This window comes from Lycium barbarum, chromosome 9, assembly GCF_019175385.1.
Source record: "Lycium barbarum isolate Lr01 chromosome 9, ASM1917538v2, whole genome shotgun sequence".
Taxonomy (NCBI): domain Eukaryota; kingdom Viridiplantae; phylum Streptophyta; class Magnoliopsida; order Solanales; family Solanaceae; genus Lycium; species Lycium barbarum.
In genome coordinates, this window is record NC_083345.1 from 80,908,750 (window position 1) to 80,931,738 (window position 22,989).

Here is a 22,989-nt window from a genome sequence, read left to right on the forward strand (position 1 = left end):
TTTATTCTTCGTTGGTTTTCCCTCGTTGTCCTTACACCATGATGTTGGGCGATCCCTTACGACGATTATTCATATCGTTTTATTCTACGTGCTATATTCGGTTTCACTGGCGTCTCGTGAGATACTCTCTAATTCCTAGCAACAGTGCTGTCTTGCTACACATAAAGTACCTATTTCCAATTCGTTTATGCTTTTCCTGATACATTCTTAGTATATTAGCACATCTCTAACTTTGGCTTCTTCAAGCTATTACATCTCTTCCTTTGAGACTTTTGAAAGGTTATGAGTTACTTCAAAATTAAATCTATTCTTCCCCCCTTTTTAGGCAGGTTCTTATATCCCGGTAACCTTTGAATGTAAATCACCTTTGATAACCGTCGACGGACTTATACGATCCTTCAACACCTCTATTTCTTATAATGCAGGAATTCCTTTCATGGCATGGCTTGGCTTATTTTCCTTACTTCTAGACGAAGTCTGGTATCCCACCAAATGCTCATACATCTCAGATTCGCTATAAGTGCCTCCTTTATTGTCTTTCCACTTTTACCTTTTATTACTAGAAATTCCCTGGGTAAAGGGAACAGCGGAATTTATCAAGCCCTTTCATGGAATATCCGATTATACCTTGCTCCTTTAACCCTAGCCTCGTTTCTCCTCTTCTTCCTCACGACTATCTCCTTAACACTCTTAAAGTTCTTCTTGCTCTGAGTTCCCAATTCCAATTTACGCCTATATTATATCGTTAACAATTAATATTCCACACCTTTCTTTTCCACGACTCGTCCTTTCATCCGCTCAACTCATTTATCCATAATTGTCCGTAACTACTTATTTTCCTCATAACTATGTGTTATAGTTCTTCCAATCTCCCGTTGCTTCTAGTTCTTATCATAAAATCCTTACAAGTACACCTTCTCCTTTCTTCTCCTTCCTATGGCCAAAGCTGGTCCATATTCATAAATATTTCCCCTGCATCATTCCTTTATGATCGAAGTTTGATACTCCTTATCCTTATCCCATGTTATTGATGAACTACCCCTCGGTTAACTTTGTTAACTGATTATCCCCTCTTTCGTTACACTTTGTTATTTGATAGTATTGACCCTGAAGTTCGTGAAATATCACCTTCAAAAGTGCAATCCTGTCACGACCTAGCTAGGGGCTGCGATGGGTACCCGGAGCTAGTTACCGAGCACCGCTCACTCTACTACTTATCTTGCTCATTTAATATTCTTTTGTCAATTTACATACCAGTTGTAGGAAAATCATAATTAAACAAACATAAATACTTTATATACAATAGCCTTTCGACCCTCAAAAATAATATACACGCATATGAAAACGTCTTGTGAGACCATCTAACCCACACTGCGTATCTACGAGCCTCTACTAACATACTGTATATACATGGACGGAACAAGACTCCGTCGTGCCCAAAATATACATATATACCAAAAGGATAATCCTAAGCACCTCCGGACGATGGAGTGCTTTCAACCAGCTGACTGCTACTGAGGATCTGGGCCAAGCTCTCCTCTCTGTCTACCTGTGGGCATGAACACAGCGCCCGAAGAAAGGACGTCAGTACGAATGTTGTACTGAGTATGAGAAGCATAAACAATGAAAGAAAACATCAACAATATAGTGATAACATCAACGTGAAATATCTGGATCTCTCTGATAATCATAAAGGAAATCATGCGTGCCATCTTACTCATACTCATCCTCATAACATATATGCATCATATGCAAGCTGCCCGTCCATGGCGGAACGGTGTGATAATCAATAATATTAGCCCGCGTCCAGGCCTCCCGCGTCCGGGGTACCATCTCATGCCGCCCACTAATGGTGTCTGCCCATGCCCGAAGGTCATGGTGTATCCGTATAGCTTCCCGCCTTGGCGGTGACTGCCCGGCCAACTAGGCACGGTGTGAAATGCTCATGTCATGCTTATCATAAAATGCTCATAATAATAATATACTCATCATAAAATACTTATCTCATTGTAATACATGCATAAGGCTCAAGATCAACTTTACTCTATCGGGGTGACGTAAGGTCGTGATCCCCCGATTCCATTATGGAACAACTATTGATACTCTGCCTCACCTTGAAGGAACTAGTACATAAGGTGAGTGTAAGCGATAATTAACATCATCATTATACTAGCATCATCATATCGTATTCCTCATCTTATATAGACATTAAGGAGTTAGACTCTTAGCCTTTCGGACTATAACAACTCATGAAGAGAATAGGAATTTCGTGCTACAAGATTCATGCCATCAGAAAGAAGGGACTAGCCTCACATACCTTGGTCGTTTAGCTAAGATATCGCTCACTCGTTCTCCTTCAATATCGCGTCGTTAATTCTAGGAGATGTCGGACAGCGCTTCTCTTGTTTATACTATTTTTCCCATGTTTTATATTAACTTCTAACATTCATAGCATTACTCACAATATCGAAATCAACAATCGTCGTTTACGTACATTTAGCAAAATCCACCATTTTCCTCCAATTTCCCTCATAATTAGCCTTATGACTCGTCCTTGCATTTTCATGCGTTTAACGCTTGTTTCATGATATAAACATCATTTATTACATATTTGTACTCACAACACTCCAATATTCGTAGTTCAATTCCACTATCATTCATTCATGTCACTATTCACTTAATAATGACCCATTTCTATGTTCTTCTAAATTTCAAGTGTCTAAGCCTTTCAATGCCTTGAAAAACATGAATATATCATGGAACTTACCTTGGATGTTGGTTGAACAAGTCTTGAGTTGCAATACTTCACTTTGGACAAAACCCTAGTTTCACCTTCTTGGGAATTACTTGACTTAGATGATCCCTTGTGTTCTTGCACTTGATTTCATAGGTTTTGTGTTGTTGATCTTTAGCTTTCCCTTGATTCTCTTGGATTCTTATGGAGGAAGTATTTGGAGAGTTCTAGAGTGTTCTTGAGTTGTATAAATGAAGAATGAAATAAAATGAGGCCTAAGTTCCTTTTAATAACTCAAAAGCTGATGTTTATTGAATTTTGTCGGGATGAACAGTGGTCGTAAACTGCAGTTTACGGACCGTATTTTGATTTACGGGTCGTCCACTGTGGTCGTATTTAAGCATTCCAAACACAGAGAGTTTGGCTGGTGGATATGGCAGTTTACGACCTGGTTTACGGTCCGTAAACCAGTTTACGGGCCGTATTCTGGGTCATTTTTAACCATTTCAACACTTAACAGAAACTTGAGATTTTTGACGCAATGAAAGACGATTGCACTATACGGTCCGTAAATCACTTTACGGGCCGTATAGTGCCATATACGACCTCTGGGTGAAAAATTTTCTGCAACTTTATTATTTCCAAAAATGCTAAATTAGCTATTCCCGACTTAGTAATACACCATACACTCAAGTCCTTCATTGTTCTACTCATCACACAAGTACGGAAAAATTTCCGAGGTGTAACATTCTTCCCCCCTTTTGGAACATTCGTCCTCGAATGTTCGACACTCGGGGATTCTAGAAAACATTTTGCCAGAGTTTCCTTTGTAATTTGGCACTACCAATTTACCACAACGACCCATAATATCATCGCCTCACAGGGCTATATCACAATATCAACACATTTATGGCCACACACGACCAAAAACATAAAATTAAAACATTCATACCTCATATCGTCGACGTCTCATCTCGAATCTCTTCTGGGGATTGGAACAAATAGGGGTACATAGATTTCATCTTTTCCTCCGCTTCACAAGTCATTTCTTCCCGATTATTGTTCCGCCATAGAACTTTGACTGAAGCAACCTTTTTATTTCGAAGCCTTCGCACTTGTCTATCCAAAATAGCAATGGGCACTTCTTCATATGTCAACTTCTCTGTCACTTGTACATCATCAATTGGAACAATCCTCGAGGGGTCTCCAATACACTTGCGGAGCATCGAAACATGGAATACTGGGTGTACAGATTCGAGCTCTGAAGGCAAGTCCAATTCATAGGCTACTCTACCCACCTTGCGGATGATTCGATAAGGTCCAATGTATCTTGGACTCAATTTCCCCTTTTTGCCGAACCTCATTACTCCCTTCATTGGTGAAACTTTCAGGAATACCCAATCATTAGCATGAAATTCTAAATCCCGTCGGCGGTTGTCCGCATAAGACTTTTGGCGACTTTGAGCTGTTAACAGTCGGTCTCGAATCACTTTAACCTTTTCAACTGCTTGTTGAACGAAGTCGGGGCCTATCAATTGTACTTCTCCGGTTTCAAACCATCCAATTGGAGATCTGCATTTTCTTCCATATAAGGCTTCATACGGGGCCATTTGGATACTGGAATGATAGTTGTTATTATAGGCAAATTCAATAAGAGGCAAATGCTCGTCCCAACTACCACCGAAGTCCAGCATACATGCTCGTAGCATATCTTCTAAGGTCTGAATAGTGCGCTCGGCTTCCCCGTCGGTCTGTGGGTGGAACGCCGTGCTGAGCTTAACTCGAGTACCTAGACCTTCTTGAAAGGACTTCCAGAACTTGGCTGTGAACTGCGCCCCTCTATCCGTGATAATGGCCAAAGGAATACCATGAAGTCGTACAATTTCCTTGAGATACAATTTAGCATAGTCTTCCGCTGAATACGTAGTCCTGACGGGGAGAAAATGAGCTGCTTTTGTGAGCCTGTCCACGATCGCCCATATAGAATCATACTTCCCTCGCGTACGGGGTACTCCTACCACAAAATCCATATTAATTTCTTCCCATTTCCACGTAGGAATTTCCATTGCTTGCACTAAACCTCCTGGCTTTTGATGTTCGGCTTTCACTTGCTGACAATTTGGACATTGGGCTACAAACCCTGCTATGTCTCGCTTCATACCATCCCACCAATATAGCTACTTAAGGTCGTGGTACATCTTGGTTGCACCTGGATGAATAGAATACCGGGAATAATGTGCTTCCTCTAAAATTCGTTGGCGTAAGTTTGCCATATCCGGTACACATAACCTACCTCGATATCTAAGGACCCCTTCTATGGAAACTTCGAATGGAGACTTTTCTTTTTCGTGAGCTAGATCTCGATAATGGCTTAGCTGGGAGTCCTCATATTGCCGTTCCTTCACTTCTAGATTCAATGATGAAACTGTGGGGTCATTGATGCTAATAGTTGCATCTCCTGAATCAGTCGCACGTACGCCGAGACTTGCTAGTTGATGGAGCTCACGAACCATTTCCTGCTTTTTCGAAGGAACTCCACATAAACTACCCATCGATCGGCGGCTAAGTGCATCTGCCACTACATTCGCCTTCCCTGGATGATATAGAATGTTCACATCGTAATCCTTTAGTAATTCTGACCATCGCCTTTGCCGCAGGTTCAACTCCTTCTGTTTGAAAATATATTGGAGGCTTTTGTGATCCGTATAGATGTCAACACGTACACCATACAAGTAGTGCCTCCATATTTTTAAGGCATGGATAACCGCGGCCAATTCGAGATCATGAGTCGGATAATTCTGTTCATGCCTTCGCAACTGTCTCGAGGCATATGCAATGACTCTCCCATGCTGCATCAATACGCATCCTATTCCCACACCGGAGGCATCACAATATACGACATAGCCATCGGACCCTTCTGGAAGTGTTAGCACTGGCGCTGAGGTCAACCTATTTTTCAACTCTTGGAAACTACGCTCATAGGCATCATTCCACTGGGATTTAGCCAACTTCTGAGTTAACTTCGTCAATGGGGCTGAAATAGATGAGAAGCCCTCTACAAATCTCCTGTAATATCCTGCTAACCCAAGAAAACTACGAACTTCCGTAGGTGTCGTAGGCCTTGGCCAAGTCTTCACAGCTTCTATTTTCTGAGTGTCGACTCGGATACCATCATCTGAAATAACATGACCTAGAAATGCCACTGAGTTTAGCCAAAACTCGCACTTCGAAAACTTTGTATACAATTCCCAATCTCGAAGAACGCCAAGAACAATTCTTAGATGATCTGCATGTTCTGACTCTGTGCGAGAATACACCAGGATATCGTCGATAAACACTATCACAAAAAGATCCAAGAACGGCCTGAACACATTATTCATTAAATTCATGAACACCGCCGGGGCGTTTGTCAACCCAAAAGACATCACTCGGAACTCGTAATGGCCGTACCTCGTTCTGAAGGCTGTCTTGGGAATGTCTTCTTCTCTAATCCTCACTTGATGATAACCCGATCTTAGGTCTATCTTAGAAAACCACTTAGCACCTTGTAATTTATCGAACAAGTCGTCGATTCTGGGAAGGGTATATCTGTTCTTCACAGTCACCTTGTTCAACTGTCTATAATCGATACACATTCGTAGCGACCCATCTTTCTTTTGCACGAACAAGACCGGTGCTCCCCACGGTGATGAACTGGGTCTAATAAAACCCTTCTCGAGTAAGTCTTTCAACTGTGCCTTTAGCTCTTTCAACTCTGCTGGAGCCATTCGATAGAGAGGAATAGAAATAGGCTCGGTGTTGGGTACTCATCAATAGCAAAATCGATTTCTCTTTCTGGAGGAAGGCCTGGTAACTCGTCGGGAAACACATCTGGGAATTCATTCACTACCGGGACAGACTGGAAAGTTGGCACTTCCGCTTCCGTGTCATGAACCCGAACTAGATGACAAATATAACCCTTGGCTATTATCTTTCTCGCCTTAAGGTAGGAAATAAACCTACCCTTTGGAGAAACTGTATTACCCTTCCACTCGAGTATGGGCTCTCCCGGAAATTTGAATCGAACTACCTTTGTCCGGCAACAAACATTAGCATAGCATGACGCCAACCAGTCCATACCCATAATTACGTCTAAATCTATCATCTCAAGTTCAATCAAATCAGCCTTTGTCTGACGATCACGTATAATGACTACACAGTTCTTATATACTTGCCTCGCTATTACAGGATCACCAACCGGAGTGAATACATCGAAAGGTTTAATTGGCTCGGGTCTCACCCCAACACAATCAGCGATATACGGAGTAATATATGAAAAGGTAGAACCTGGATCAATCAGAGCATATACGTCACGGGAAAATATAGTCAGGGTACCTGTGACAACATCTGGGGAAGACTCGAGATCCTGTCACCCAGCTAAAGAATACACACGGGGCTAAACAACACCTGAAGTAGATGCTCACCCTCTACCTCTGCCTCTACCCGCTGTAGTCTGAGGAGTCTGTGTTGTCGGGCGTGCTGAAGAAGAACCCGCTGCTGAACCTGTAGGCTGAGTCCCAGCTCTATCTCTCGCTGAGGGGCAATCTCTCATCATGTGACCAACTTGCCCGCAAGCATAACAAGCATCCGAACCCTAACGACACCGTCCGGAATGTAATTTGCCACACTGGCTACACCGCGGTACTGGAGGTCTCCTCTGACTAAAATCTCCCTGATACTGAGAACTTGGGGCCCTCGAACTCTGACCCTGCCCTGACTGGAAAGAGCGATCGAACCTCCTCGCTGAGAATCTGGGAGGCGCACTAGTCGCGGACTGACCTGAGTGCCTGGGATGTGTCTATCTCGATCCCTCTCTATACTCACTGCTCTCTCCCATAGATCTAGCCCTCTTACCTTGTCTTCTGAGCATGGGCCTGTATCCGGGAAATATCCATCCCGTCTTGCAAGGAGGCCGTCAAACAATCTCTGTACAAATGTGGCCCCAGACCACTCACAAATCTATAGATTCTGTCTCCCATGCCAGCCACCACAGTCGGAGCATATCGGGCCAATGAGTTGAATTGCATGCTATACTCTCGGGCACTCATACCCCTTTGCTTTAAATTCAGGAACTTGTCCGCTCTAGCTCGGCGGACTTCGGGTGGCAAGTAGTGACGAATAAAGGCATCTACAAACTCCTGCCTCACGGGAGGTGGAACATTTTCTCCTCTTGTTATCACCCAATTCTTATACCATAACACCGCCACATCGCGGAGTCTATAAGAAGCCAACTCCACGGATTCAGTCTCGGATGCATGGATAATCTCTAAAGTCCTCAACATCTCATCAATAAAATTTTGTGGATCTTCATCTGGCTTTGACCCAAAGACTTCCGGAAGATTTAAGGCCATAAATTCACGGGCTCTCGTACTAGCTGAACGATCCCTTGGACCCGCATCCTTTCGTTGTGCCTGAGCGGCAACCAATTGCGTCAATAAATGGATGGCCTCGGACACTTGTTGACCCGAAGCACCCGGTGGAGGAATCGGAGCTAAGGCTCCTCCCTGCTCTTCTAAATTGGGCGCGGCCTCACTTTGCGATTCACTTCCCTCTACATTTACCGGAGGCTCTCTTTCCACCTGCCTCTTTGTCGTAGCTTTGCCCTTCTGGGCAGCTGTAGCTTTTCCTTTTGGCGGCATTTTCTGAAACCATAACGCACTTTTAGGAATAACATAATCCTAAGCATGGCTCTATCGCACGATTTCATGAGAAGAAGGATGGTCATTTTCCTAAATGCCCTGTAGCCTCTTGTTATGAGCGTGGCGCGCAACACACCATAAATAAGACTCTACTAGACACGGCTCGCAGACACTTCCTAGGATGAACTGCTCTGATACCACTTCTGTCACGACCCAGCTAGGGGCCGCGACGGGTACCCGGAGCTAGTTACCGAGCACCGCTCACTCTAATACTTATCTTGCTCATTTAATATTCTTTTATCAATTTACATACCAGTTGTAGGAAAATCATAATTAAACAAACATAAATACTTTATATACAATTGCCTTTCGGCCCTCAAAATAATATACACGCATATGAAAACGTCTTGTGAGACCATCTAACCCACACTGCGTATCTACGAGCCTCTACTAACATACTGTATATACATGGACGGAACAAGACTCCATCGTGCCCAAAATATACATATATACCAAAAGGAGAATCCTAAGCACCTCCGGACGATGGAGTGCTTTCAACCAGCTGACTGCTACTGAGGATCTGGGCCAAGCTCTCCTCTCTGTCTACCTGTGGGCATGAACACTGCGTCCGAAGAAAGGACGTCAGTACGAATGTTGTACTGAGTATAAGAAGCATAAACAATGAAAGAAAACATCAACAATATAGTGATAATATCAACGTGAAATATATGGATCTGTCTGATAATCATAAAGGAAATCATGCGTGCCATCTTACTCATACTCATCCTCATAACATATATGCATCATATGCAAGCTGCCCGTCCATGGCGGAACGGTGTGATAATCAATAATATTAGCCCGCGTCCAGGCCTCCCGCGTCCGGGGTACCATCTCATGCCACCCACTAGTGGTGTCTGCCCATGCCCGAAGGTCATGGTGTATCCGTATAGCTTCCCGCCTTGGCGGTGACTGCCCGGCCAACTAGGCACGGTGTCAAATGCTCATGTCATGCTTATCATAAAATGCTCATAATAATAATATACTCATCATAAAATACTTATCTCATTGTAATGCATGCATAAGGCTCAAGATCAACTTTACTCGATCGGGGTGACGTAAGGTCGTGATCCCCGATTCCATTATGGAACAACTATTGATACTATGCCTCACCTTGAAGGAACTAGTACATAAGGTGAGTGTAAGCGATAATTAACATTATCATTATACTAGCATCATCATATTGTATTCCTCATTTTATATAGACATTAAGGAGTTAGACTCTTAGCCTTTCAGACTATAAGAACTCATGAAGAGAATAGGAATTTCGTGCTACAAGATTCATGCCATCAGAAAGAAGGGACTAGGCTCACATACCTTGGTCGTTTAGCTAAGATATCGCTCACTCGTTCTCTTTCAATATCGCGTCGTTAATTCTAGGAGAAGTCGGACAGCGCTTCTCTTGTTTATACTATTTTTCCCATGTTTTATATTAACTCCCAACATTCATAGCATTACTCTCAATATCGAAATCAACAATCGTCGTTTACCTACATTTAGCAAAATCCACCATTTTCCTCCAATTTCCCTCATAATTAGCCTTATGACTCGTCCTTGAATTTTCATGCATTTAATGCTTGTTTCATGATATAAACATCATTTATAACGTATTTGTACTCACAACACTCCAATAATCGTAGTTCAATTCCACTATCATTCATTCATGTCACTATTCACTTAATAATGACCCATTTCTATGTTCTTCTACATTTCAAGTGTCTACGCCTTTCAATGCCTTGAACAACATGAATATATCATGGAACTTACCTTGGATGTTGGTTGAACAAGTCTTGAGTTGCAATACTTCACTTTGGACAAAACCCTAGTTTCACCTTCTTGGGAATTACTTGACTTAGATGATCCCTTGTGTTCTTGCACTTGATTTCATAGGTTTTGTGTTGTTGATCTTTAGCTTTCCCTTGATTCTCTTGGATTCTTATGGAGGAAGTATTTGGAGAGTTCTAGAGTGTTCTTGAGTTGTATGAATGAAGAATGAAATAAAATGAGGCCTAAGTTCCTTTTAGTAACTCAAAAGCTGATGTTTAATGAATTTTTGTCGGGATGAACAGTGGTCATAAACTGCAGTTTACGGACCGTATTTTGATTTACGGGTCGTCCACTGTGGTCGTATTTAAGCATTCCAAAAATAGAGAGTTTGGCTGGTGGATATGGCAGTTTACGACTTGGTTTACGGTCCGTAAACCAGTTTACGGGTCGTATTCTGGGTCGTTTTTAACCATTTCAACACTTAACAGAAACTTGAGATTTTTGACGCAATGAAAGACGATTGCACTATACGGTCCGTAAATCACTTTACGGGCCGTATAGTGCCATATACGACCACTGGGTGAAAATTTTTCTGCAACTTTATTATTTCCAAAAATGCAAAATTAGCCATTCCCGACTTAGTAAAACACCATACACTCAAGTCCTTCATTGTTCTACTCATCACACAAGTACGGAAAAATTTCCGAGGTGTAACAAATCCATTCTATACTTAAGTCATCTTTTGGGAAGGCATCTCCATTTCCGAAGTAGTCATGCCAATATGACTGCACACTTATCTCTTTAAATACCTCCCGCGGGCTGGAGATCCCTTAGAATCATCTTAGGACCTGATTACTTCACATTCCTATTCGTGGTTACTTCCCTTTAATTCCACTTATCGAAATCTATTTTCTTGCTCGACACATTCATCTTTTGTTCCATGCCACCATACTCTGTTCTTTTCGTATGCCTACCTCCGAATTTCATCTCAATAGTTCCTTGCCTTAACCATCGTCTCTCTTGGAAGCTTTGCTTGCCCTCGTTACGTACACTTCTTCCCTTTTCTCAAGACATTCCAATCTTTTTACTTTTGTATGCTCACCTTCTATCTTTCCTTGAGATTGTTGCATTAGAATTTTTTCCCATTCTAACTTTCAATGAAAATAACGTCGACTCACTCTGTAGCATTTTCCACTTGAACTTCCTTGTCTTTCAATTTTTTGGAGAATTTTGGCAGAGTGCCCATTATATTTCTTGCTATCCCAAACCTACACGCATCCCAGAAAATACATACAATGCCTCACAGAGGAAAATATGTACATACTTAACACACCTTAGCCATACAGGGCTCTCAATATCAAACAGAGATGCAAAGATGACGAAACTTACCTCTTGCGTCAGAACTCGGAATATACCTCAACCTTTATCGATCGTCCTTTTGTACTTTTCTAGTCACTTCCTCTTCCATTCATTAGCTATACATTTCAATCATACTTGCAACATCCTTAACATATCTGACTTGTAACCCTTTTAACCAATACTTACCTCTGTGTTGATTCCTTCAACTTTCATTGCCCCTGTAATCCCAATATCATCATTCACTTTCTTCTCAGTACCATTCTTCCACTGAAATTAAGGGTTAGTGCAAGGAATTTCATTTCCTATAACTTGTCTCTCATCGCACGATCTTAGATATGAAAGAAGGGTAACCATCCTAAATGCCCTGTAGCCTCATGTTTATAAATGTGGCACACAACACACCATAAACAAGACTCTACTGGACACGACTTTGCAGACAACCCCTAGGACGAACTGCTCTGATACCACTTCTGTCATGACCAAATCGGAGGGCCGCGACTGACACCCAAGACCCTACTCGGCTGAGTGCCATACTACGATTCCATTCTGGAGTCACAACTTTTTGTGAACCTTTAATCTACCAAATGACACTTCCGTCTGGTAAAAAAAAACTTTTCAATAAAACTCTTTCATCAAATCAGGGGCTTCTCCCTTATCGTTAATTCAAAGAAAACCTTTAGTCACAATAAAATCTTTAAAAATAAATAATCAAAACTCATCGACCTATATAGTCGCTTTACACAACTGTCAACATCTCGACACACTATCCACAGGACACTGTTTGCAAAAGTCTCTAACATACATGAGATACCATAACATAAGTACTCTGACTCGGCAACAATCCGAACTGAGATGGAGCTCACCAATCCAGCAGATAGCCTAGGAACATCCTATAGCCAATGACTTCTACTCATCTTTATACACCTGTGTGGCATGAAACGCAGTGTCCACAAGAAGGGACATCAGTACAAACAGTGTACTGAGTATGTAAGGCATGAATAACAACATAATAAGAAATATAGATCATAATAGGGGATAAAGATGACATGTACATTTGATTGCCTCATAAGGCGGATACCATACGTGCAACTTTAACCCTTTTAAATCAATATGTACATAAAATCATGGAAGACATCTGAGATATTTCAATGAATGTGCAAAGATAAATAAATCATTATAGCTATACCAACAAAACACATATATCTATAGAAATGCCACAACATAGGCCACATCGTCACCCCTAAAAACATCACAACATAGGCCACAGCGTCGCCCCCTGTCAACTGTGTCTTATATATATAAACATCACATCATAGGCCACAGCGTCACCCCCTGTCAACTGTGTCTTATATATATAAACATCACATCATAGGCCATAGTGTCACCCCCTGTCAACTTTTCCTTATATATAAACATCACATCATTGGCCACAGCGTCACCCCTGTCAACTGTGCCTTATATATATAAACATCACAACAAAGGCCACAGCGTCACCCCCTGTCCAACTGTGCCTTATATATATACATCACAAAAAAGGCCACAACGTCACCCCTTGTAACCTGTGCCTTATATATATACATCACAACAAAGGTGTTACACCTCGGAAATTTCCCCGCGAACGTACAATGAAAAGTTGCAGGTTGGCACTTTGATCCAGTTGGTCGTAAAGTGGAATACGGCCCGTGAAGTGATTTACGGACCGTAAATTCCTATCGTCCTCCAACCATTCAAAAATTTCAACTTTCTGTCAAATGCTTCAAATGGTTAAAAATGGCATTGAATACGAACCGTAAATTGAAATACAACCCGTAAACTGAGTCGTAAACTGCCATGATCTCAAGCATGCCTTTCTGTTTCTGATATGCTTAAATACGGTCGTGGAGGACGGATCGTAAACCAGTATACAGCCCGTAAACTGGGTTTACGGCCACTGTACACCCCGACTACTATTCATTAAAAAACAGATTTTAAGTTATTAAAAAGGGACCCTTAGCTCATTTTATTTCATTTCTCACCTATGCAGTTCAAGAACTCTCTAGAATACTCCAAAACACTTCATCCACAAGAATTTAAGAGAATGAAAGGGAGATCAAGATCAACAACACCAAATCCATGAAACAAAGTGTGTGAAACTCAAGTAAAGTTCATCCTTCTCAAGAAAACCCAAAAAGAGTGAAGTAGGGTTTTGGTGCTAGAGAAGTAAATCCATTCAAAGCTTGTTCAACCATCATCTAAGGTAAGTTTCATGACCATTTCATGTTGTTTAAGGTATTGGAAGGCTTAGATACTTGAAATGTAGAAGAACATAGAAAATGGGCCATTACTGAGTGAATAGTGTCACAATTGAATGATAATTGAATGGAATCATGAACGTTGATATGTGGTGATCATGAATACGTTGTAAATGACGTAAAGACCATGGAATAGGTGTGAAGTATGCGAAATTATGATGATGAGCTAAAACCACCAAATGTGGAGAAATTGGAAAAAATGATGGATTTTGCTAAATATAGATAAATGATGAATGTTCATACTATATTGTGAGTGTTGTTATAAATGTTTGGGAGTTCAATAGAACATGGGAAAAGTAGTAGGAACAAAGGAAATGCTGTCAATTTTCCTAGAAGTAGTAGCGCGCGTTCTTATAGTCGATTAACTAACGTAAATGCGAATTCTCTTTTGAAGGTAGAAACGCGATATCGAAGGAGAACAAGCGAGCGATAGTTTAGTTAAACGTCAAAGGTATGTGAGGCTAGTTCCTTCCTTCCATGAGCCTATGTCTATAATTAGCTACAAAAGGTAATGAGTTAAAGTCTAGAAAGTCTAATGATGTTATTTATCGCTTACACTCACCTTCTATGCTAATTCCTTCAAGGTGAGGCAGAATGTCCATGATTGTTCCATAATGCAATCGGGGGATCACGACCTTACGTCACCCCGATAGAGTATGTATTATGATAAGCTAAGCATATTGTGATAAGTATATGATAATATTACTATTACACCACGCCTATTTGGCCGGGCAGTCACCGCCAAGGCAGGCAGTTATGCGATACACCATGGTCAGATGGCATGGGTGGACACCACTAGTGGGCGGCATGAGATGTTACCCCGGACGCGGGAGGCCTGGACGCAGGCTCATGTTATGATTATCACACCGATCCGATATGGACGGGCAGTTTATACATGATGCATTTATGATATGATATGATGATGAGCACGCGTAAGACAGCATGATTTGTTTTCTTATACTTGGCAGTTAGATTCCGATGTTCCATATGAGTATCTTCTTTATATCATTGTCTTACTTCATTGTTTATGCCTCTCATACTCAGTACAATATTCGTACTGATGTCCGTTTTCTTTGGACGCTGTGTTCATGCCACAGGTAGACAGGGAGGAGAGCTCGATCCAGATCCGTAGTAGGTGTCAGCTGATTGGAAGCCCTCCATTGTCCCGGAGGTGCTCATGACTATTCTTTTGTGTATATATATAGCCTTGTATATGTATTTTTGGGCACGACGGGGTCTTGTCCCGTCCCTATGTTCAGTACTCCAGTAGAGGCTCGTAGATACGCAGTGCGGGTTAGATGGTCTCACGAGATCGCTGCTGTATATCTATACCTATATATATTGTTTTGCTAGCCCAAGGGCACATGTACATGAAAGTATTTTATGTTTCAATACGAGATATGATTTTTCCTACGCTATGAGTATAAAGATGATAAAAAGGGTATAAAATAAGTAAAATGAATGACAGAACGAGTGGTGCTCGGTGGCTAGCCCCGGGTACCCGTCGCGGCCCCTAGCTGGGTCGTGACAAAAGTGGTATCAGAGCAAGTTCGGTCCTAGGAAGTGTCTACGAGCTGTGTCTAGTAGAGTCTTGTTTATGGTGTGTTGCGCGCCACATCAATAAACAGGAGGCTACAGGGCATTTAGGAAAAATTACCATTCTTCTTCTATGAGATCGTGCGATAGAGCCATGTGTAAGATTTTAACCTCCCTAATAGTGCGTTATGATTTCAGAATGCCGGCAAAGAGGAAAGCTACAGCCGCCCAGAAGGGCAAGACTACGACAAAGAGGCGGGTAGAAAGAGAACCTCCAATGAATATAGAAGAAGGCGAATCGCATAACGAGGCCTTTTCCAATACTTCATCTACCCCGCCTAATGTGGGAAAGCAAGGAGGAGCCCCAGCTCCAATCCCTCCGCCAGCTGTTTCGGGTCAACAAATGACCGAGCTCATTCAGCTATTGACACAATTGGTTTCCGCACCGGTACAACGGCAGAACATGGGTTCAAGCTATCGGGCAGCGAGTACAAAGGCCCGTTATTTTATGAGTTTAAATCCCCCCGAATTCTTCAGGTCAAAGCCGGATGTTAAGGACATTGAAGATTTCATAGATGAGATGTTAAGGACATTGAAGATTGTCCATGCCTCTGAGACCGAATCCGTGGAGTTGGCATCTTATAGACTCCGGGATGTGGCGGTGTTATGGTACAACAATTGGGTGTTATCAAGAGGAGAGAACGCGCCTCCTCCGGTTTGGCAAGAGTTCGTAGATGCTTTTATTCATCACTATGTGCCACCCAAGGTCTGCCGAGCTAGAGCGGATTGACTTTTGAATCTGAGGCAAGGAAATACGAGCGCCCGGGAATATAGCCTCCAATTTAATTCCTTTGCAAGTGTTACACCTCGGAAATTTTTTCGTACTTGTGTGATGAGTAGAACAATGAAGGACTTGAGTGTATGGTGTTTTACCAAGTCGGGAATGGCTAATTTTGCATTTTTGGAAATAATAGAGTTGCAGAAATTTTTTCTGCCAGTGGTCGTATATGGCACTATACGGCCCGTAAAGTGATTTACTAACCGTATAGTGCAATCGTATTCCATCATTCCAAAAATCTCAACTTTCTGCCCAGCGTTGATATGGTTAAATACGACCCAGTTTACGGCCCGTAAACTGGTTTACGGCCCGTAAACTGGTTTACGGACCGTAAACCAGGTCGTAAAGTGCCATAATCCTCAGCCAAACTTTCTGTTTCTTGGAACGCTTAAATACGTCCACAGTGGACGGGCCGTAAATCAGAATACGGTCCGTAAACTGCAATTTACGACCACTGTTCACCCGACGAAAATTCATTAAAGATCAAATTTTGGGATTATTAAAAGGGGGCTTGGACTACAATTCAGTTCATTATTCATCAACACAACTCAAGAAACCTCTAGAACATTCCAAATTATTCCTCCACAAGAATTCAAGAGAATCAAAGGGAATATCAAGATCATCACCACTAAATTCATGAAAATAAGTGTAAGAACACATCAAAGGATCTTCTAAATCAAGAAATTCTAAAGAAGGGTGGAACTAGGGTTTTGGCTAAGTGAAGAATTTCAACTCAAGAGTTGTTCAACCACTATCCAAGGTAAGTTTCATGATCATTCTATGTTGTTTGAAGTATTGAAAAGCTTAGACACTTGAAATGTAGAAGAACATAGAAATGGACCTTTACTGAGTGAATAGTGCCATAAATGATTGATAGTGGGATTGAATTATGAATGTTGAAGTGTTGTGAATACAAATACGTTGTAAATGATGCTTACATCATGAAACAAGCATTAAACGCATGAAAATTCAAGGACGAGTCATAAGGCTAATTATGAGGGAAATTGGAGGAAAATGGTGGATTTTGCTAAATGTACGTAAACGACGATTGTTGATTTCGATATTGTGAGTAATGCTATGAATGTTGGGAGTTAATATAAAACATGGAAAAAAATAGTATAAACAAGAGAAGCGTTGTCCGACTTCTCCTAGAATTAGCGACGCGTTCTTGTAGTTAGTATGCTACTGTTGATATGAATTCTTTATGAACGTAACGACGCGATATTGAAGGAGAACGAGTGAGCGACATCTTAGCTAAACGACCAAGGTATGTGAGGCTAGTCCCTTCTTTCTGATGGCATGAATCTTGTAGCACGAAATTTCTATTCTCTTCATGAGTTCTTATAGCCCGAAAGGCTAAGAGTCTAACTTCTTAATGTCTATATAAGATGAGGAATATGATATGATGATGCTAGTATAATGATGATGTTAATTATCGCTTACACTCACCTTATGTACTAGTTCCTTCAAGGTGAGGCAGAGTATCAATAGTTGTTCCATAATGGAATCGGGGGATCACGACCTTACGTCACCCCGATAGAGTAAAGTTGATCTTGAGCCTTATGCATGTATTACAATGAGATAAGTATTTTATGATGAGTATATTATTATTATGAGCATTTTATGATAAGCATGACATGAGCATTTCACACCGTGCCTAGTTGGCCGGGCAGTCACCTCCAAGGCGGGCAGCTATACGGATACACCATGACCTTCGGGCATGGGCAGACACCACTAGTGGGCGGCATGAGATGGTACCCCGGACGCGGGAGGCCTGGACGCGGGCTAATATTATTGATTATCACACCATTCCGACATGGACGGGCAGCTTGCATATGATGCATATATGTTATGAGGATGAGTATGAGTAAGATGGCACGCATGATTTCCTTTATGATTATCAGACAGATCCAGATATTTCATGTTGATGTTATCACTATATTGTTGATGTTTTCTTTCATTGTTTATGCTTCTCATACTAAGTACAACATTCGTACTGACGTCCTTTCTTCGGACGCTGTGTTCATGCCCACAGGTAGACAGAGAGGAGAGCTTGGCCCAGATCCTCAGTAGCAGTCAGCTGGTTGAAAGCACTCCATTGTCCGGAGGTGCTTAGGATTATCCTTTTGGTATATATATATGCATATTTTGGGCACGACGGAGTCTTGTTCCGTCCATGTATATACAGTATGTTAGTAGAGGCTCGTAGATACGCAGTGTGGGTTAGATGGTCTCACAAGACGTTTTCATATGCATGTATATTATTTTGATGGCCGAAAGGCAATTGTATATAAAGTATTTATGTTTGTTTAATTATGATTTTCCTACAACTTGTATGTAAATTGATAAAAGAATATTAAAGGAGCAAGATAAGTAGTAGAGTGAGCGGTGCTCGGTAACTAGCTCCGGGTACCCGTCGCGGCCTCTAGCTGGATCGTGACAGAAGTGGTATCAGAGCAGTTCGTCCTAGGAAGTGTCTACGAGTCGTGTCTAGTAGAGTCTTGTTTATGGTGTGTTGCGCGCCACGCTAATAAATAAGAGGCTACAGGGCATTTAGGAAAATGATCATCCTTCTTCTCATGAAATCGTGCGATAGAGCCATGCTTAGGATTATGTTATTCCTAAAAGTGCGTTATGGTTTCAGAAAATGCCGCCAAAAGGAAAAGCTACAGCTGCCCAGAAGGGCAAAGCTACGACAAAGAGGCAGGCGGAAAGAGAGCCTCCGGCAAATGTAGAGGAAATCGAATCGCAAAGTGAGGCCGCGCCCAATGTAGAAGAGCAGGGAGGAGCCTCAGCTCCGATTCCTCCACCGGGTGCTTCGGGTCAACAAGTGTCCGAGGCCATCCATTTATTGACACAATTGGTTGCCGCTCAGGCACAACGACAGGATGCGGGTCCAAGGGATCGTTCAACTAGTATGAGAGCCCGTGACTTTATGGCCTTAAATCCTTCATAATTACTTGGGTCAAAGCCAGATGAGGATCCGCAAAGCTTTATTGATGAGATGTTGAGGACTTTAGAGATTATCCATGCTTCCGAGACCGAATCCGTGGAATTGGCTTCTTATAGACTCCGCGATGTGACGATGTTATGGTATAAGAATTGGGTGATAACAAGAGGAGAAAATGTTCCACCTCCCATGTGGCAGGAGTTTGTAGATGCCTTTATTCGTCACTACTTGCCACCCGAAGTCCGCCGAGCTAAAGCGGTCAAGTTCCTGAATTTAAAGCAAAGGGGTATGAGTGCCCGAGAGTATAGCATGCAATTCAACTCATTGGCTCGATATGCTCCGACTATGGTGGCCGACATGGGAGACAGAATCTATAGATTTGTGAGTGGTCTGGGGCCACATTTGTACAGAGATTGCTTGACGGCCTCCTTGCAAGACGGGATGGATATTTCCCGGATACAGGCCCATGCTCAGAATCTCGAGGAACGACAACGACAGCAAAGAAGTGATCGTGATGGTGACAGAAGACAAGGTAAGAGGGCTAGATCTATGGGAGAGAGCAGTGAGTATAGAGAGGGATCGAGACAGACACATCCCAGGCACTCAGCTCAGTCTGCGACTAGTGCGCCTCCCAGATTCTCAGACGGAAGGTTCGATCGCTCTTTCCAGTCAGGGCAGGGTCAGAGTTCGAGGGCCCCAAGTTCTCAGTATCAGGGAGATTTTAGTCAGAGGAGACCTCCAGTACTGCGGTGTAGCCAGTGTGGCAAATTACATTCCGGACGGTGTCGTCAGGGTTCGGATGCTTGTTATGCTTGCGGGCAAGTTGGTCACATGATGAGAGATTGCCCCTCAGCGAGAGATAGAGCTGGGACTCAGCCTACAGGTTCAGCAGCGGGTTCTTCTTCAGCACGCCCGACAGCACAGACTCCTCAGACTACAGCAGGTAGAGGGGGAGCACCTACTTCAGGTGCTGTTCAGCCCCGTGTGTATGCTTTAGCTGGGCGACAGGATCTCGAGTCTTCCCCAGATGTTGTCACAGGTACCCTGACTATATTTTCCCGTGACGTATATGCTCTGATTGATCCAGGTTCTACCTTCTCATATATTACTCCGTATATCGCTGATTGTGTTGGTGTGAGACCCGAGCCAATTAAACCTTTCGAAGTATTCACTCCGGTTGGTGATCCTGTAATAGCGAGGCAAGTATATAAGAACTGTGTAGTCATTATACGTGATCGTCAGACAAAGGCTGATTTGATTGAACTTGAGATGATAGATTTTGACGTAATTATGGGTATGGACTGGTTGGCGTCATGCTATACTAATGTTTGTTGCCGGACAAAGGTAGTTCGATTCAAATTTCCAGGAGAGCCCATACTCGAGTGGAAGGGTAATACAGTTTCCCCAAAGGGTAGGTTTATTTCCTACCTTAAGGCGAGAAATATGATAGCCAAGGGTTATATTTGTCATCTAGTTCGGGTTCATGACACGGAAGCGGAAGTGCCAACTTTCCAGTCTGTCCCGGTAGTGAATGAATTCCCAGATGTGTTTTGCCGACGAGTTACCAGGCCTTCCTCCAGAAAGGGAAATCGATTTTGCTATTGATATAGTACCCAACACCGAGCCTATTTCTATTCCTCCTTATCGAATGGCTCCAGCAGAGTTGAAAGAGCTAAAGGCACAGTTGAAAGACTTACTCGAGAAGGGTTTTATTAGACCCAGTTCATCACCGTGGAGAGCACCGGTCTTGTTCGTGCGACAGAAAGATGGGTCGCTACGAATATGTATCGATTATAGACAGTTGAACAAGGTGACTGTGAAGAACAGATATCCCCTTCCCAGAATCGATGACTTGTTCGATCAATTACAAGGTGCTAAGTGGTTTTCTAAGATAGACCTAAGATTAGGTTATCATCAAGTGAGGATCAGAGAAGAAGACATTCCCAAGACAGCCTTCAGAACGAGGTACGGCCATTACGAGTTCCGAGTGATGTCGTTTTGGTTGACAAACGCCCCGGCGGTGTTCATGAATTTAATGAATAATGTGTTCAGGTCGTTCTTGGATCTTTTTGTGATAGTGTTTATCGACGATATCCTGGTATATTCTCGCACAGAGTCAGAACATGCAGATCATCTAAGAATTGTTCTTGGCATTCTTCGAGATCGGGAATTGTATGCAAAGTTTTCGAAGTGTGAGTTTTGGCTAAAATCCGTGGCATTTCTAGGTCATGTTATTTCAGATGATGGTATCCGAGTCGACACTCAGAAAATAGAAGCTGTGAAGACTTGGCCAAGGCCTACGACACCTACGGAAGTTCGTAGTTTTCTTGGGTTAGCAGGATATTACAGGAGATTTGTAGAGGGTTTCTCATCTATTTCAGCCCCATTGACGAAGTTAACTCAGAAGTTGGCTAAATTCCAGTGGAATGATGCCTGTGAGCGTAGTTTCCAAGAGTTGAAAAACAGGTTGACCTCAGTGCCAGTGCTAACACTTCCAGAAGGGTCCGATGGCTATGTCGTATATTGTGATGCCTCCGGTGTGGGAATAGGATGTGTATTGATGCAGCATGGGAGAGTCATTGCATATGCCTCGAGACAGTTGCGAAGGCATGAACAGAATTATCCGACTCATGATCTCGAATTGGCCGCGGTTATCCATGCCTTAAAAATATGGAGGCACTACTTGTATGGTGTACGTGTTGACATCTATACGGATCACAAAAGCCTCCAATATATTTTCAAACAGAAGGAGTTGAACCTGCGGCAAAGGCGATGGTTAGAATTACTAAAGGATTACGATGTGAACATTCTATATCATCCAGGGAAGGCGAATGTAGTGGCAGATGCACTTAGCCGCCGATCGATGGGTAGTTTATGTGGAGTTCTTTCAGAAAAGCAGGAAATGGTCCGTGAGCTCCATCAACTAGCAAGTCTCGGCGTACGTGCGACTGATTCAAAAGATGTAAGTATTAGCATCAATGATCCCACAGTTTCATCATTGAATCTAGAAGTAAAGGAACGGCAATATGAGGATTCCCAGCTAAGCCATTATCGAGATCTAGCTCACGAAAAAGAAAAGTCTCCATTCGAAGTTTCCATAGAAGGGGTCCTTAGATATCGGGGCAGGTTATGTGTACCGGATGTGGCAAACTTACGCCAACGAATTTTAGAGGAAGCACATTATTCCCGGTATTCTATTCATCCAGGTGCAACCAAGATGTACCACGACCTTAAGTTGCTATATTGGTGGGATGGCATGAAGCGAGACATAGCAGGGTTTGTATCCCAATGTCCAAATTGTCAGCAAGTGAAAGCCGAACATCAAAAGCCAGGAGGTTTATTGCAAGCAATGGAAATTCCTACGTGGAAATGGGAAGACATTAATATGGATTTTGTGGTAGGATTACCCCGTACGCGAGGGAAGTATGATTCTATATGGGCGATCGTGGACAGGCTCACAAAAGCAGCTCATTTTCTCCCCGTCAGGACTACGTATTCAGCGGAAGACTATGCTAAATTGTATCTCAAGGAGATTGTACGACTTCATGGTATTCCTTTGGCCATTATCACGGATAGAGGGGCGCAGTTCACGGCCAAGTTCTGGAAGTCCTTTCAAGAAGGTCCAGGTACTCGAGTTAAGCTCAGCACGGCGTTCCACCCACAGACCGACGGGCAAGCCGAGCGCACTATTCAGACCTTAGAAGATATGCTACGAGCATGTGTGATGGACTTTGGTGGTAGTTGGGATGAGCATTTGCCTCTTATTGAATTTGCCTATA